Genomic DNA, 16,643 nt, shown 5'->3' with positions numbered 1-16,643 from the left:
GGGATTGACCATGACATAGGCCCAAATGTTTAGAAGTATGAGGAACCACTGACACCTGGGCCCACAGGGAGTTTTCTTGGTATCCTGATGGGCCAGTCCGACACTGTCTGTGATACTCTGCACTGTCCTGGAGAGCCCACATGCACAGTAGAGAACTTTAAAGGGATACTGTCATGCGGAAATTTTTTTTTCCCAAAATGAATCAATTAAAAGTGCTGCTCCAGCAGAATTCTGCACTGAAATCCATTTCTCAAAAGAGCAAACAGATGTTTTTATATTCAATTTTGAAATCTAGACATATTGTCAATTTCCCAGCTGCCCCAAGTCATGTGACGTGTGCTCTGATAAACTTCAATCACTCTTTACTGCTGTACTGCAAGTTGGAGTGATATCACCCCCCTCCCTTTTCCCCCCCAGCTGCCAAACAAAAGAACAATGGGAAGGTAACCAGATAGCAGCTCCCTAACACAAGATAACAGCTGCCTGGTAGATCTAAGAACAACACTCAATAGTAAAAACCCATGTCTCACTGAGACACATTCAGTTACATTGAGAAGGAAAAACAGCAGCCTGCCAGAAAGCATTTCTCTCCTAAAGTGCAGGTACAAGTCACATAACTGGGGGCAGCTGGGAAATTGACAAAATGTCTAGCCCCATGTCAGATTTCAAAATTGAATATAAAAAAAATCTGTTTGCTCTTTTGAGAAATGGATTTCAGTGCAGAATTCTGCTAGAGCAGCACTATTAACTGATGTGTTTTGAAAAAAAACATGTTTTCCCATGACAGGATCCCTTTAAAGTTCTGCTGTGCATGTGGGCTCTCCAGGACAGCAAAGAGAATCACAGAGATGGCAGTGTGGTGCTCAAGGGAAAGTACCCCAGTCTGGCAACTATTTCAGTGGCCTGGGTCCAAGGTAAGCGATTATATTCACATATTGACACTTCTCAGTGAATTTGATATGGGGGAGTTCTTTTATGTTCCTGTAGCCATAGAAAAAGTATGTCAGCACATGAACCACATGTATAATACATGTTCCTGCAGGTAACTTTCTTTATGTTCTCCATTGTGCCAGAGATGATACTTCCTTGTGTGCCCTGATTGTAGCTTCTGAATTTGCTTCTATCAAAGCTGGGCACAGCCCATTGGCAGCACCCTTCACTGACTCTCAGTAAAAACAACTGCCCAACCTGTGCTATTATCATGTCAATCAAAATCTCTTGATTCTTTGATGTTTGATAATGGCTTGACCCTACCATGCCTTCTTTATGGCAAGTATGGCAAGAATAAGGGATGTATACGTGTATACTGTATATCTTAAAATGATTAATAACTGATGGTATGTCTGACACAATAAATCAGACACATGTTCTATAGTTATATGACTTTCTTTGTTTACGCCTGTTGCTGCTGAAAGTTCAGTCAATAAATTCCATTGATGAGTTTGTGATGTTTGTTTTATATTATGTAATAAATGATGTATGCACTGCCGGGTGATGTTGTGATGCTGATTCAGTTAATGACTATAAGAGGGACTTGGATGATTTCTTGGACAGACATAATACAAAGGCTATTGTGATACTAAACTCTATAGTTAGTATAGATATGGGTATATAGAATTTATGTGAAAGTAGGGAGGGGTGTGTGTATGGGGCTGGGTTTTCATTTGGAGGGGTTGGACTTGATGGACTTTGTCTTTTTTCAACCCAATTTAACTATGTAACTATGGACAAAAGTCTGCAGGCTTGCACTGTAACATATATTTCTGCACAGGAGAGGGCGCTCAAATTTATCTCAATATTTTCTGCTACAAACTCAGATCAAATCTGCTCGGGTTTTTTATGCTTATTTATTATTACATTTTCCTGAAAATTTGCTTTGCAAGAAAAAAATCTTTTCGGAATTTTCACCCAAAAACTCGGATTTTTGCCCGAAAACTTTGGGGTATTGCACGAAACCCAGCGCACATCAAAAAAATCATGGGACTTCTCCCAGTGACTTATGTGCAACCTCGATGGGTCTGAGATGCCGTTTTTTTTAGATTCGAACTTTTCCAACCTCGGGGCTTAATAAATTTCTAAAAATTTGTGATTTTTTTTAAAAGCCCATTTTATAAAAAAGAAAATCACAAATTTTTCGTGAATTTTGCATTCGGAGTTTTGTAAATAACCCTATTACTCTCTAACAAAATACTAGACTCCGCGTCCACCTACCTGTCCAACATCTCTTTCCTAAACCAAGGGGATTAAATAGTTGGTTCTCTCTTTGCTGCTTTAACAACCCCTTTTGGAAAGTTACCCATTAGCAGGGGCGTAACTACAGAGTAAGCAGACCCTGCGGCTGCAGGGGGGCCGAGGAGGTACAGGGGGCCCCATGAGGTACAGGGGGCCCCATGAGGCTCTCATTGATGAGCAATTTGAACATATATTGTTAAAACAGGACAAACACTGGATATGTTGGGGGCCCTAAAATTAATTTGCTGTGGGGCCCAGCAACATCTAGTTACGCCACTGCCCATTAGATACATTGTAAGGTGGCATTTAATTCCCTTTCATGTCTAAGGGGTTGGGTGGTGATGGTATCAGGCCTGGCTCAGATTTCCAATTCACCCCACAGGGGTTTAGGTGAGTTGATATCAGGGAGCTGTGTATTCTTCCACTCCCATCTCAGCAGACCTGCATGGAGGTGTTATTGGACTGAAAAAGGTACGGGTCTTCACCAAACTGCTGCCACAAAGTAGTATGTATGGAATTTCATTGTTTGATGCAGTGGCACCAGTGTCGCCAATGATTTATCTATTGCAAATTCTGACTTGTATCTGAAATAATCAAGTTAATCTTCGCTCTCCCTATTCCTTTCTTCACTCTCTCTTCATGCAGGAGTTGGGAGTCTGATTTTGAATGACATTTAGGTCCAATGCAGCCAACATCTGACATCCAACTGCTACAAAAAGACTGAATGAAGAGAAACAGATGCCGAGAGAGGAACAGTGAACATAAACTTTATTATTTCAGAAACTGTACAAAATTTTTAATTGATCATATTTAGATCGTTTCTTATTTCAGTATGATGAAGTCTATATACATTTTTCGGGATAGTTCCCCTTTAACATATCATTTTGCTTTGGTTTAACAGAATATAGAACTGAATTAGCAAAGCACAATGATCCCAGATAAACCTCTCTAGTAAATCTGTGAACTTCTCAACGTGACTCCAGTTTCCTAAAGAAATTATCAATTTTTTGCCGCATTTCAATGTCAAGAGACTTGCTGTGTCTTTGTTTGGCCAAAAGCGTCTGCTTCTCTCTCTTTTCAGCTTCCCTTATGGAAATACTCTCCAGTCGGGCAATTCCACCCAGCTCCTTGTATGTCAACAGGTCAGTCCTGCTTGCCGCCCTCTGCATCAAACTAGAGTTAGGCCTCTTTTTCCAAACAATGTCTTTCTCGGAAGACTCAACATTATTATCTGTTGCACTTGGCAACCTGTTCATAGAAGTTCTTTCTGGTGTAGACAGAGAGAAACTCTGCCTTTTTCCATTATTCTTCATATCTGGAGACCCGGATGAAGAAGGAGGCCATTTTGAATACACATCAATTGCCTGAACGCTTATCTCTGTACTAGCTGGTAAATGACCCAGTGTCCTCTGTTTGCAGTGTTTGTTTTGTTTGAAAGTCTGAATTTCACTCATGATGTGCTCTAGTGTTGATCGTGGGGTAACAGCCCTTTGGGTTAGCAAACTGTGCCGTTGCCTTGCAATTTGATCAATATCTTGCCTCATCCTTCTCAGTCCTGCATGGTGCTTGTAGTGCATCCCATCCAGCTTTGCACATAGACTTTCTTCTTCTCTCTTATTCTGAATGTATACCTCACTTAGTGCTGGAGCTGTCTTGTTCCTGCGTTTTATAGGCTGATCCATGAATGCAGTTTGGCAGAAAACTCTGTTTGAGATAAGAAGGTTCATTGTTAAAAAAATTTTTTTTATATAGTTCAAGTTTTTGAAATTTGCATTTTTTTTTTATCAAGAAAGAAATCTTGAAAATTGTAATGAAAAACATTGTTAAAAGCTGCCATGTTTCTAGAGAAGTCCATGGGGTAAGTAGCTAAAGGTCCCCATGTCTTGGGCCTGCGTTTTATAATCTGATCCATGAATGCAGTTTGGCAGAAAACTCTGTTTGAGATAAGAAGGTTCGTTGTTAAAAAAATGTTTTTATATAGTAAAACTGTTTACAATTCATTTATGACAAAAAAGTAGCGATGTAGCTATCTGGACTTTTTCTGACTTTGGGATAACTGTGGCTATGTGTGTACACCCTAAGGCACTGTGTAACCATGGCACAGAAACTAAAATCTAATCTCTACTATATTCAAGTTCAAGTTTTTGAGATTTGCATTTTTTTTTATCAAGAAAGAAATCTTGAAAATTGTAATGAAAAACATTGTTAAAAGCTGCCATGTTTCTAGAGAACTCCATGGGGTAAGTAGCTAAAGGTCCCCATGTCAAGTTCAAGTTTTTGAAATTTGCATTTTTTTTATCAAGAAAGAAATCTTGAAAATTGTAATCTAGAGAAATCCATGGGGTAAGTAGCTAAAGGTCCCCATGTCAAGTAAGTAGCTAAAGGTCCCCATGCATGGGCCAAAATAAGCTACATGGGCAGTGCTTATTGGCCAGTGTATGGGACCTTCCGAGGCTTCCCCAATCATATCTGGCTGATGCAGTCCTTGATTCAACCGCCCGTATTCTCCTTGTTGCGATCAGATTGTTAGGCCCTAGGGCCCAAAATCGGATCAGCCTAATATTGCCCATCTCAAGGTGGGCATACCGGGGAGAGATCTGCTCGTTTGGCAAGGTTTCTCTCTGTATGGATACCTTTAAGATTTCAAGAAAGTTGACTGACTTCATTTTAAAAAGAAATCGTAAACAATAAATATCTCGGCACCAATAACCTGGTGAGATGCAGATATTACAAATATGAATGTGATGAATTGTGATCAGAAAAAAAATCTCAATTTATGCAAAATAGGACAAAATGTGATCCCGAAAACCAAGTACTCCAAATCCTATACAAATGAACTTGGTATTGGAGATGTTTTAAAGAAAATTGTCCGATCATTCTTTGGTAAACCTGACTGTGTACTATTTGTTATAATATAATATTATGTTCAGCTATACAAAATAATCAATGTCTCCTGTTTATTATATATTTCATGGCTTCGTACTTCATTTATCACCTGTTTAAACAACACTTTACAAATAAATAAACTAAGATGCAGATTGAGAAAAATTGGAATATTATTCTTGATTTTTCTTGACAAATCTCACACGAGAGACTTACCACACTCGAGTATTTGCCATTTGTTGAGTGTAAAAGCACAGCAGGAAAGAAATAATACACAAAAATGTGCATGGCAAAACTCGCCATGTAAAATCTGTTGAGTTTCTTTGAAAGTCTGAGGGAATTGTGTCTTTAGATTTCTTAAGATTCTATTAAATTTTTTCTCAGTTTTTCACCCTGTTTAAAAATAAATGGAACAATATGATTTTTGACTGTTCTTTTAATTATATGCTGATTTCTTATTTTCTTGCTGATATGCTCAAGAATGAAAACATTTGGGGGCCCATATACTTCGAGTGAAGGAATAGAGGAAAAATAGTTTGAATTTCAAATGTTTTTTTTGGCTACTTCAACCATCGAATGGGCTACTTCAACCTTTGACTACTACCTTCGACTTCGAATCGAACGATTCAAACTAAAATCGTTCGACTATAAGACCACTCGATAGTCGAAGTACTGTCTCTTTAAAAATTTCTTCGACCCCCTAGTTCGCCACCTAAAACCTACCGAGGCCAATGTTAGCCTATGGGGAAGGTCCCCATAGGCTTCCTAACAATTTTCTGATCGAAGGATAATCCTTCGATCGATGGATTAAAATCTTTTGAAGGATTTAATTGTTCGATCGAACAATTATTCCTTCGATCGTTCGATCGTAGGAATAGCGCAAAATCCTTCGATATTCGAAGTCGAAGGATTTTACTTCAACAGTCGAATATCGAGGGTTAATTAACCCTCGATATTCGACCCTAGGTAAATCTGCCCCTTGGTCATGGTTAATATGCTTTGTCATAGTTTTTTTTGTGGGGTTTTTTTATCCCTCACAAATTGCCTCTATGTGTAGTGATAGAAAGATTTTCCTGCAAACATATTATACGCCTTTTGACTTCAATGGTTCTCAGGTTCGAAAGTTGAATCTCAAATGTAAATGAGAAGATGTAAGAATGATAGATAAACAAAAAAAAAACCAAAATCAGTCTCTGTCCTATACCTCCTGGGCCCCCCTGCCCCTATGTTATTCAACATGTTAACCCTGATTGGTCTCACATAAGCCAAATTATTACCCTTCTGCGAGTTTGATGAATTCAAGAAAAACTTATTGAAATTGAAATTGTCTCTGAAATTCTAAGTAAAATGACAAAGCTGAGTCAAAACGGCATAAATTTCAGTAAAATCCAGGGGAGGGGGAAGATGCCATTTGCCTGTATGGGAACCGTGAAAACAGCATCATTTCTGGGAAAACACTAAATCTGGGTGCGTAAAATTTGGTTTCTACTATAAATCACTGCCAGTACTTTTACAAAGAACACACTACTACTCATAGGGGGTTATTTATCAAAATCTGAATTTATCTCATTATTTTCTCAAATATGCTCCAACCAAATTTGCACAGGTTATTTCTCCTTATTTATCAATACATTTTCTTAAAAAAATTCTAGTGCAGGGAAAAAACTTGAGAAAATCATGCGAAAATTCGAATCGTACATATTTTTTAGATTTTCCACCCGAAAACTCTTATTTTTTCTGATTTGTGCTCGAAAACCACAACCTTTTCAGATTTTTGCACAAAACCCAGCACAGATCAGAATATCATCGGGACTTCTCCCATTGACTTATATACAACCTCGGCAAATCTGAGATCCTCGGGGTATAATAAATTACGAAAAATTCGAGGTTTTTTTTTACAGAAAATTCGGATTTGATAAATCTGCCCCTTATAGTCAATAAAACTAAAATTTGTAGAGTTTTTGGCATTCTAACTTTAATAAATAACCCCCATAGTGTAAGATGTTTATATGGAACTTTTCTTGAACTGTAATGATAAATTGCCCAGTCGACATGAGAATGGGGCTCACTGAGATACTGATTTGGAAAGCTAGGATATGCCATTGGGTGAAGACCGCATGGTCATGGATGTACTGTAATTCTAAGCCTATGGGTCTTTATATGATCTGATCATTGGTCTAGGACATGGGTCCCCAACTTTTTTTTACCCGTGAGCCATATTCAAATGTAAAAAGAGTTGGGGAGCAACACAAGCATGAAAAAGTCCCTTGGGTGCCAAATAAGGGCTGTGATTGGCTATTTGGTTGCCCCTATGTGGACTTGCAGCCTACAAGAGGTTCTTCTTGGAACTATACTTTGTTTTTATGCAATTAAAACTTGCTTCCGAGCCTGGAATTCAAAAATAAGCACCTGCTTTGAGGCCACTGGGAGATACATCCAAGGGATTGGGGAGCAACATGTTGCTCACGAGCTACTGGTTGGGCATCACTAGACTAGGAAGATCAACAGCCGATAGATCAGCTTAGCCCATCACTTGGGTCATCACATTTGGCTAATATCCAGTTGCTTAAGTGGATATTTTCATCTATTGCTTTAGGAGGAACAGCAGTGCGGGTTGCCACATCTAAAAAATGTCTTCTTTCATACACTGTGACATGTATTCAGCCCATGTGCTCTGTATTCTACTGAGTTCCCGTGTGCTTATTTGGCACCAAATTTGGTGGTTCATCATCCCATGGGGTGTCATACTGTATAGTTTTTTGGCTGTTCAGCATACAGTGGCTATGGTGGGCAATAAATAATTAGCAACCAGTGCTTTTTATATAATACACCCCCCATTGGCAACACTACATCAAGGCTCAAGCAGCCAAACAAAATCATGGACACAGTCAATGTAAAGATAGCAGAAATGCCATGTGGATTGACCACAGTACAATTACTGTACATCCGTGTCTTGTGTTTTGTTTCTTTATAAATGTTTTCAGCACAAAAAAACATTCTAAGCCATTAAGGACCGCTGTGTATTTCAGCGGATGGATAGGCAGCAGATAATACAAGGTGTCTTTTTTTTTTTCCATCAATTTTCCACCCAATCAGATGCATAAAAATTAAATATTTACCCTTTTGGCTAATTATTTTAAAATACATCCTATTTAAAAGCAAATGAGAAAATGAAACATTTCTTACCTTAATAATTGATCAAAGAGACTAATAGAACACCGATCTACAGAGCGCTTTCCATAAGTTTAGAAACTCTGTTGGAACTCTGAATCTTTGTTCTTACCCCGGTACGTCTGCATTCACTAGTATTATGTTCTGTTTGCTGTAGCAAATCCCTGACGCCTCTTCTTGTGGGAGGTCTGAGAGCTCAGCAGCTCCGGCAACACAATGTGCTGTCAGTCAACGAGGCCAATATAATGAAGCTGGAAGTCATGGGGCTTAGCGTGTTTATTTCAGTAATTATTTAGCATTTTACAGGAATCAGTTCTGGGCAACAGGGGAATTTTTGTAGCCAGTGTGGCAGTTGTTCAGAAGACAGAGTTGATTGTAAATTGGGTGCTTTCTGGCGCCCCTTAACAGTGTGTAGTGAGGAAATGTCAATAAGTGAAGAAACTGATACAGGTATGGGATCTGTTATGTCAATGTTTTCCAGAAAGCTCAGAATTATGGGATGGCCATCTCCCATAGAGTCCATTTTAATCAACATTTTGAAATGTTTCCTTTTTCTCGCCAATAGCAAAATTAGTACAGGTATAGGATCCGTTTACAGAAAGCCCATCTCCCATAGACTCCATTTAATCTGAATAATCCAAATTTTTAAAAAAAGATTTCTTTTTTCTGTGTAATAATAAAACAGTCGCTTGTACTTGATCCCAACTGAGATATAATTAATCCTTATTGGAAGCAAAACCAGCCGATTGGGTTTATTTATTGTTTAGATGATTTTCTTGTAGACTTAGGTATTAAGATTCCATTATCTGGAAAGCCCCATGTCCAATACCTTTACTTTGTACTTGATCCCAACTAAGATAAAATGATTCCTAATTGGAGGTAAATAAATACTATTGTGTCTATTTTAATTCTTTAAAAATTTTTTGTCAATTTAAAGCATGGAGATCCAAATTATGAAAAGATCTCTTATCCGGAAATGCCCAGGAATCAAGCATTCTGGATAATACTCAATGCTCTTCAGAGGTCACAAGAGGGTAACCTCATTGTACAGCACTCACTCACACTCTTTTAGAAGGTTGTCAAGCAAGACTGCACACAGAAATACATGCCAGGGTTATAAAAACTTAAATAGGTTCACTTGTCACTATATATATATATATATATATATATATATATATATATATATATATATATATATATAAGTAGAAGTCGCACTCACAGGTCTTAGCAGGAACAAACAAATTTTATTAACAATGCCCTAAAAGGCACAACTAACGTTTCGGCTGTTCCACAGACTTTCTCAAATAGAAATATGTACCGGCACTCACAATAGTTCAGTATATTCTGCCTGGGTGCCGACCACAAAATAGTAAATACAGATATATATATATATATATATATATATATATATATATATATATATATATATTCGCAGGAACAGCGACACTCACAGGATTTTCTTTGCGGGTAAAAGTATGTTTATTCCACTCAACGTTTCGATCCCTCACAGGGATCTTCGTCAGGAGATTACAAACGAAGACGAAGATCCCTGTGAGGGATCGAAACGTTGAGTGGAATAAACATACTTTTACCCGCAAAGAAAATCCTGTGAGTGTCGCTGTTCCTGCGAATATCTATTACCTTTTTGCTGGCACCCAGGCTATTACGGAGTCAACGGTGTGCACCTTTGGACTTGGTATATATATATATATATATATATATATATATATATATATATATTTTTTAAATTTCCCCCAAAAAAGAACCAGCAACACAGGCTTATTTTCCAAAACAAAACAAAAAGTTTTTTGTTTTTTTTTGGAAAATATCCCATTGTGAACACAAAAAATGAAAGTGTTTTAAAGTGTTTTTAGTACGTGAAAATATCACGTACTAACACTACTATAGTTTATATAAACAAGCTGCCATTCAAGCACAGGATACTAAGTAGATAACAGATAAGCAGGGCCGCCATCAGGGGGGGCAGGGGGGACAAGTGTCCCGGCCCGGGCATGAAGGGGCAGTGCTGCAGTTTTGAAAAGAGCCGGGCCCCCCTTGAGAGCGCCGAAGCCTGCGGCCATCCCGAACAGCCGAAATGAGGAAGTGCCAAGAACAGCCAAAGGACCTGAAGCCCCGAAAAGATCCGAAGCCGAACTCCCGAAGCAGCAAAAAGACCCGAAGTCACGAAAACAGCGAAATTGAAGTCCTGAAGCGCGAAAAGACCCGAAGTCACGAAAGGAGGAGAAGTTGAAGTCCTGAAGCCACGAGTTCAATTCTACTGAACACCAATTTTAATCCCCTGGCCACCAATGTATTATTTTAATATTCTATAGGCCCCTGCCACAAATGTTTTATTTTTTTTAAAAATTTTGGGGTCCCAATTTCTTTTTAACTTGTAAGGGGGGCCCTGGCACCAATGTTTTTTTTTATGTTATAAGGGGGCCCTGACCATCAATAGCTTTTTATAACTTGTGTGTGGGGGATGTCTGTGTGGTCTTTGGGCAGGATGGACTGGGGCTTGGGTGGAGTGGGCGGGATCTGGGGTGGGGCTTGTGCGTTAGTGTGGGCCATGGGGACAGCCATTCAAGCACAGGATACACAGTAGATAACAGATAAGTACTACTATAGTTTATATAAACAAGCTGCTGTGTAGCCATGGGGGCAGCCATTCAAGCACAGGATACACAGTAGATAACAGATAAGTACTACTATAGTTTATATAAACAAGCTGCTGTGTAGCCATGGGGGCAGCCATTCAAGCACAGGATACACAGTAGATAACAGATAAGTACTACTATAGTTTATATAAACAAGCTGCTGTGTAGCCATGGGGACAGCCATTCAAGCACAGGATACACAGTAGATAACAGATAAGTACTACTATAGTTTATATAAACAAGCTGCTGTGTAGCCATGGGGACAGCCATTCAAGCACAGGATACACAGTAGATAACAGATATATATAGTTTATATAAACAAGCTGCTGTGTAGCCATGGAGTCAAGAAACAAAGATACCGGCACACAAGGCTTGCTTGCAGGGAAACCCTTGCTTTAATTCAAAAGTGCGGAAGTGCAACGTTTCGGGGACATGCCCCTTTCTCAAGCATACGGAATCATTGGTGAACAAGGTATATATAGGTAAAACAATTAAAATATTTGCATCTTAATTAGAATACATAATTAGAAAAAAGTCCATATCTCGCCTTTCATGTGCACGTAGTGATGTATCCGAAAAATGTCCATAAATAGTGAAAAGATCACGATTCCAATAAAGGTATAGAAAACCATAAAAAATGTGGTGAAGTCTGTTTGCAAAATCAATGGTGTAAACATACAGTGCAACATATTGACACAGTAACAATTTCTTATGAAGAATGAACTCACAAAGCAGCAGTCAGTAGAACTAGAAACATAATGGCAATTAATAGTTACAAAAAGTTACAAAATAACTCACCCTGCATGTATGGGAAAGGGAATAATTATCTAGCCCTGGGTGGTACTCAGAAATGTTTTCTTATCTGTTAAAAAGGAAAAAAGCATAGTTAGCTAGCAGATAAATATTAATAGGAATAATTTACAGGATAATTTTATAAAAAGCAGGATAAGTTACTGTATATTCCTCATTGAGACATTTAGGACACCTAGATTGAAGTAGCCAATATCAATGGAGGAAATCGAAAAAATGCTAAATGACTCAGGTTAAATAGTGGATAACAGATAACATGATTATGTTCTACAGAGCATAACTGCTATCTAACCTAAGCCTTTTCTGCTCTGAATGGCTGCCCCCATGGCTACACAGCAGCTTATTTATATAAACAATAGTAATATTTCTGGAGCAAACACAGCAGTTTTACCAGTGCAGGCCAACACTGCATTATATTTTTATTACTTTAAAACACTTTAATTTTTTATGTTACTGTTCCTTTAAGCTGAAGGTCTGGGGCATGAGCACTTGGACCCCCCATTTGATGTGGTGAGTCTACTATGTTGTTAAAAGCACCTGATTTAGTCCCCAACATTTTTTACCCGTGAGCCACATTGAAATGTAAAAAGAGTTGGGGAGCGACACAAGCATGAAAAAGGTTCCTGGGTAGGTTCTAAATATGGGCTGTGTGATTGGCTATCACCTATGTAGACTGGCAGCCTACAGGAGACTCTGTTTGTACACCTGATTTTTATGCAACCAAATCTTGCCTCCAAGACAGGAATTCAAAAATAAACTCTTGCTTTGAGGCAACTGGGAGCAACAGCCATGGGGTTGGTGAACAACATGTTACTCATGAGCCACTGGTTGGGCATCACTGAGGCAGAGTAAGCAGAGTTTACCAGACGGGAGCAAGTGGAGGCACAAGCAGAGGGCAGTGGTGTTGACATGTTCTATGAGTCCATACAAACCTAACTGGGGCAAGTTGGGGACTGTGTGGGTGTAGGTCTGGTAAGCAGGGCAATGGGCCAACCAGTATTGACTTCAGGTGCAAATACTACAGGTACAGAGGATAAACCCCAGAATTTCTAGGACCCTAAAATCACAGTTTAATGTTTTAGTATGTGATAGGGAGCCCCATATGTTGCACTGGCAAAGTTTCTGATGGTGGCTGCTGCTAGGAAGTAAAACAGTGGCACCTATTCAAAAACTGGGTAAACAAGCAGATAAAATGGCCCATTCCAACCATTTCTCAAACAAATTGGCTGATATCTGTATATGCATTTGGCTGGGGGGAAAAAAACAAATTTTACAGAATATAGAAAAATACACATTAAATCCTAAATAATCTCAGAGAACATCCAAAGGTGACTGAGCCTGCTGTTCTCCTTTAGACTTGAGTCTGGATCTTTAATCTTCAAGAGACATAAGGGACATTTCTCTCAAATGGGGACCCTTGGTCATAAAATATCAGCTTGAATATTCCTCCTAGAATTATTTCTGAGCCACTTGTATTTGCTTTATTGCAGGCTCTGCTAAAGCAATGGGTAAAGTAAAATGTTGCTATATCATTAGCAAAAGCTGCTCTGCTTGCCAAACATAATCACTATATATTGATACAGCATTGTTTGTCACTATGATCCTGTCTTCTTATTGATGCCTTCCTCAAGGTGATTTGTGTCCTTGGGGACTGTCATTTATTGGCCTCATCTGGTGCCCCATTGTAAATAGGATGGTGTCAAATACCCGGCACCCACTGAGAACAATGCATGGTTAGTGTAGGATTAGTCTGGTAAGAGTTTAACTTGGTTGCTGTGTGATGTCAACATCCTCATGCCTAAACAATGTATGAACTGCCCCCCAGCCAGGAGTCTAGGGAACAAAATGCCTTGCACATTTTTGTGATTCACTTTACTGGTCTGTCAATCTCAAAAGCATGCAAAGTATTGTGTTAGTTGTGTTACATTCAGGAAATAGGAATCCTTTACCCTGGGATGGGACCTAAACGTGGGTTGTCTGCTACCAACTAAAGCTGGCCATAGACACAAAGATCCGATCATACGAATCGAGGATTCGTACGATTTTCGGACTGTGTGTGGAGAGTCCCGACATTTTTCGTCCGTCGGAGATCGGTCATTTCTGTCGGCTGCTGATAATATCTCTGTGTGTATTGCCGATCTTACAGTTTTCAGTGGGAGACTGTCACCAGCTGTCCGGGTCAGGGGCAGAACATTGGCTGATCTGTTATTTTCTACTTTATTTGATCTGAATGGTTAGTGGCAGGTCGGTAGATGGGGAAGTCGATCGTTCGAGGATTTGAACGATCGGATCTTTGCGTCTATGGCCAGCTTAAGCCTGCTCATTGGGTTCCACCAGAGTAACATGATAGAGAAGGTGACTTCCTTACTAGGTTCAATGCCATGGAGAACAATAACCTCCCCTATAGTCCAGTTGGGTTTACACAAAATACTGGAGAAGTGTTGAGGACAAGACAAGGTGATTGGACAATGGTTACATATTTGGACTCAGTGCATACAAAAACACCATTGTTTCTTTATTTGTTTAAATGGGTCCAGCCTGAAGGCCAATTAGAGTGAGACTTGGGGCTGAGTACTTATCGACTGCCCTTGGTACTATTGGAACACTAGCAGGGTGACTATAACACCTATGTTTCTATATATCTGTAACCTTGTTATGACATAAAGGGGTCCAACTTGAGGCCAGTTAGGGGGAGATTTGGGGTGAGTGCTCCCTGAAACTACAGCAGGGTGAGTGTTACCCCAATGTTTCTAAATATCTGTAACCTTGTTATGAGCTAAGGGGGCCCAGTCTGAAGGTCAGTTAGGGGGAGATTTGGGGTGAGTGCTTATTTGTACCCTGGGTACCCCTGGAACTATAGCAGGGTGACTGTTACCCCAATGTTTCTATATATCTGTAACCTTGTTATGAGCTAAGGGGGTCCAGTCTGGAGGTCAGTTAGGGGGAGATTTTGGGTGAGTGCTTATTTGTACCCTGGGTACCCCTGGAACTATAGCAGGGTGACTGTTACCACAATGTTTCTATTTATCTGTAACCTTGTTATGAGCTAAGGGGGCCCAGCCTGAAGGTCAGTTAGGGGGAGATTTGGGGTGAGTGCTCCCTGAAACTACAGCAGGGTGAGTGTTACCCCAATGTTTCTATATATCTGTAACCTTGTTATGAGCTAAGGGGGACCCAGCATGAAGGCCAGTTAGGGGGAGATTTGGGGTGAGTGCTTATTTGTGCTCTGGGTACCCCTGGAACTATAACAGGGTGAGTGTTACCCCAATGTTTCTATATATGTGTAATTTTGTTATGAGCTAAGGGGGCCCAGCCTGGAGGTCAGTTAGGGGGAGATTAAGGGTGAGTGCTTCTTGTGCCCTGGGTACCCCTGGAACTATAGCAGGGTGACTGTTGCCCCAATGTTTTTATATATCTGTAACCTTGTTATGAGCTAAGTGGTCCAGCCTGAAACCAGTTAGGGGGAGATTTTGGCTGAATGTTTAGTGACTGCTTGTTACCAATGTTCCATCTAAAGGTGTGTGCCGCGTGCGCACACGCAAATTTTGAGGCCAGGGCACACAACAACGTGTGCACACACAATTTTGTCTGAAAACCTTGACAACTATATATTCCCTGCAATGGATCCCTCTACCTAAATAAAATGTGGACCCACGCCTGTAATAAAAACATCCCTTTAAAACCTTTTGTTATTTATCATGTGCCGTCATCACACTGACCTGCACTGATCAAGAACTTACAGAGTTAAACAGAGCAATTAAAAGGCAGGGTGGTGGAATATATTGATACCGTCAGTGAGGAGGTTAGCAGGCTGTTTGCTGGTTTCCTTGGTAATGGCCCAGTTATTCCAGTACTGTGTTTGGTACTGGGTTACTCTTGGAGAGCTGGCAAAACAAAGCTGGCAGCTGCAGGGGGTCTGTGCTTGTTCCTGCTTCATTATAAGCTGTAAGTAGATGAAAAATTCATGTTCAGCATAATTTTATAATAAAATGTACTGCTTGTGTGAGAATACCAGGGTTTGCATACCTCCCAACTGTCCCTTTTTCGGAGGGACAGTCCCTCTTTTGACAGCTCAACCCGCAGTCCCTCATTTGTACTGGAAAGTCCCTCTTTTCTCTGCACTGAACAGCCAGGAAAAGAAACAAAGTTTCTCACTTAATTGGCTTTTAGCAGAGAGCCCAGAACAGCTAACAGGTGCAAATAAGATACTTTGTAACAATTTTGAGACACAAAAACACAGTTTAGATAAGGAGAAATATTTTCAAACTTTCATAACCTGCCAAATTTTGTAAAACAAACATGGTAATTAGGGGGTGTGGCCACAGAAAGGGGTGTGGTCAAAAAATTGCTGCGCTACATGCGGAAAAAAATTTTTGTCCCTCTTTTTACTTCCAAAATGTTGGGAGGTATGAACGGTTTGTTATAATACACAAAGTCTAATTCCTGCAGTTATGTTATTGGCATGACTGGAGTTCATTATATATAAAATACTGCTGACTTATATTAAGGATCCTGCATTTTTTCTTTTCATTTACAGATTATTTATATGGATACCTGCTATACATCTATCATGTGGATACAAACAAATACCCGCTGCACATACAGATCTGATATACAATACAATAAAGAAGTGAAAGTTGAGAGGTACAAAGAACTACCCCAAAGCCTAAGGTAGAAGATATAAGCTGGACCAAACCTAACCTACATTAGGAGTCAGCAACCCCGGGAATTAATGTGCAGGTCCTTACGAAGAGTTCGCAGCCTGCCACCACTAGCCAAGAATCCTTTACCACTTCTTGCGTACTTGAATTCACAGCTCAATAGTTATAGCGGTCACGTGGTTAGAAGAAATACCCGCTAGGGAAAAAAAAGCGCAAGAACGACCAAGCA

The 16,643-nt window shown here is 39.7% G+C and overlaps 1 long non-coding RNA gene across 2 annotated transcripts; it reads right to left on the bottom strand.

The window, feature by feature from the left end:
* Positions 1-1,609: 1,609 nt before the first annotated feature.
* On the bottom strand, positions 1,610-16,599 carry LOC108718264. 2 transcript variants are annotated; one of them, XR_005961661.1, is made up of 4 exons: positions 16,455-16,599; positions 15,543-15,696; positions 11,742-11,805; positions 1,610-3,936 (listed from the first exon to the last, which is right to left on the bottom strand). It is a non-coding gene; the product is annotated as an uncharacterized LOC108718264 (long non-coding RNA). The 2 variants fall into 2 exon arrangements; XR_005961662.1 differs by lacking the exon at positions 16,455-16,599 and adding an exon at positions 15,780-15,834.
* Positions 16,600-16,643: the final 44 nt, after the last annotated feature.

Source organism: Xenopus laevis, chromosome 5S (assembly GCF_017654675.1).
Source record: "Xenopus laevis strain J_2021 chromosome 5S, Xenopus_laevis_v10.1, whole genome shotgun sequence".
NCBI classification, from domain to species: Eukaryota; Metazoa; Chordata; class Amphibia; order Anura; family Pipidae; genus Xenopus; species Xenopus laevis.
This window is presented reverse-complemented; position numbering and strand designations above follow the sequence as displayed.